Below are 2168 nucleotides of genomic sequence, written 5' to 3'. Positions count from 1 at the left end.
TATAGTTGCATTCTCTTAATGAATAGAATGATTTGTTCTAATAGTGTTTGTAAATAGGATCTCAAGTCTGCATCTTGTACAGCAATTAACCATTAAGAAGAATATATGCAGTGTATTATTTGTTGGAACTGTACTTCCGATTTGATTTGAAACTGTCTCATTGCTATCTGTTTATCAATAAAACTTTGAAAAAAAAATTTCTATGATCCCAATTGTTGATTCTTTGAAGTATATTACCCATGCAGTTTGATTTTTGTTCATGAACTTTTTACTTACGCCCATGTCCTTAATGTTTCTACTTACTTTCTCTTCCACAAGATTTAGTGTTTCGGTTTTAATATTTAAATCTTTGATCCATTTTGACTGTAGTTTTGTGCATGGTGATAGGGATGGGTTCATTTTAGGCCTTTGACATGTGAAAGCCAGTATTTCCAGAACCATTTACTAAAGAGGCTATCTTCCAGTGAACATGTTTGGCCCCTTCATGAAAGATAAAGTGCCTGCGTAAGCTTGTAGTTGTGTCTATATCTTCTAATCAGTTTCATTGATTCTCTGATCTGTTTTTTTGCCAGTGCCATGCTGATTTTATCACAGTCGCTTCATAGTATAATTTCAAGTCAGTGATTGTGATGCCTCCTGACTTCCCTTTGTTCCCCAGGATTACTTTTGCTATTCTAGGTCTCTTCTGGTTCCAGATGAAGTTTAGGAATATATTTTATAAATCTGTGAGGTATACTAATGGCATTTTAATTGGTATTGCATTGAATCTGTATAACAAATTTGGGAGTATGCACATCTTCATAATGTTGGTTCTTTTTATCCAGGAGTAAGGAATATCATTCCATTTTCTGAAATCTTATTCTACCTGTTTTTTCAGAGTACTATAATTTTCACTGTATAAATCTTTTACTTCCTTTGTGAGATTCATTCCTAAGTATTTCCTTTTTATGTTATTGTGAAAAGCATGGTCTTGATAATTTGTCTTTTAGTGCATTCTTTCTTTGTGTATAGAAATGCTATTGAGTTTTGAATGTTGACTTTGTATTCTGCTAATCTGCTGAATTTTGTTATTAAATCTACAAGCGTCTTAGTAGTTCATTTTGATCATTACATTGATGTTTTGTATTTGATCATTACATGTGTACATGGTTATCCATTCTTCCTGGAAACTAGGCAAAAACACAGTTTTACTTAGGATTTGGAACTTCATTTCTGAAGTCTCCCATGCCATAGAAAATTTCTATTCAATACATGTGTTATTACTTTCTCTCATTAGTCTGTCATGTTACCAGAGGATCTGCAGAGATGCTTATAAATGAAGAAGGGTAGCACATCTTTCTGTTCTAACAAATAATAACATTAGCAAAGGTTTATAATCTTTAAAAGGTTCATTTTTTTGTAACACATGTGTTTAGACTGGCCTGATTAGTGCAGACAGTTTGTAAAAATGTGGAAAAATCAAGTTTAACTATGGAAGATGGGACTAAACTTTGTTCTTTTGGAAGTTTTGGTGACCATCCAAGTCTTCTTCGTGCACACATGCGATTTAGTTTTGGAACAAGACTGACAAATACCAAATTTGACTTTTTTTTTTGGATCTTTTACCACCTGCCTGAAGAATACCTTCTTTGGTGTATATATCACAGCTTGCAACCTAATCTGCATACCTATGTTGAGTTAAGAGTAGCTCCACTGGGCTTGAAGGATATGTTGAGCTAGTGGCCAATTCTATAAGAATTCCACAGATAACTGCAAGGTAATTTCCTTAAAATTGCCTCTTCCAGCTGTTCTTGAGAAGTCAGAAGCCAAAGACTTTTATTTTGTCTGTTTGAAAGAATGACAATATAACATAGTGACTGATAATTCCAAAATCAATACCATCTGCCAGATCTCTTCTAAGTTCCATGTATCAAACCAACTGCTGGAACCCATTACTGGAACTTTTGAATGAATAAAACTCAACCTATCAGCTGCTTTTATGTGTACTTCTTACTCTCATCTGCCTCCACCTCCATTCCCCATTTTCATGAATGACACCACCATCTACCTAGTTACCCAAGTCAGAATTATGGGAGATTTACAAAATGGTTTCCCCTCCCTCACCATCTACCAAACTATGATTGAATTATCTCAAATTACTCTTTTATTTCAACCGTCACCGTCTTACT

The 2168-nt window shown here is 34.2% G+C and overlaps 1 pseudogene; it reads right to left on the bottom strand.

Moving 5' to 3' along the window:
• The window catches only part of LOC101567534, a 17958-nt pseudogene extending 16026 nt beyond the window's left edge, over positions 1 to 1932 (bottom strand).
• Positions 1933 to 2168: the final 236 nt, after the last annotated feature.

This window comes from Octodon degus, unplaced genomic scaffold (assembly GCF_000260255.1).
Source record: "Octodon degus isolate 3935 unplaced genomic scaffold, OctDeg1.0 scaffold00117, whole genome shotgun sequence".
Taxonomy (NCBI): Eukaryota; Metazoa; Chordata; class Mammalia; order Rodentia; family Octodontidae; genus Octodon; species Octodon degus.
The sequence above is the reverse complement of the archived record's forward strand: the minus strand, read 5'-3'. Positions and strand labels throughout refer to the sequence as shown.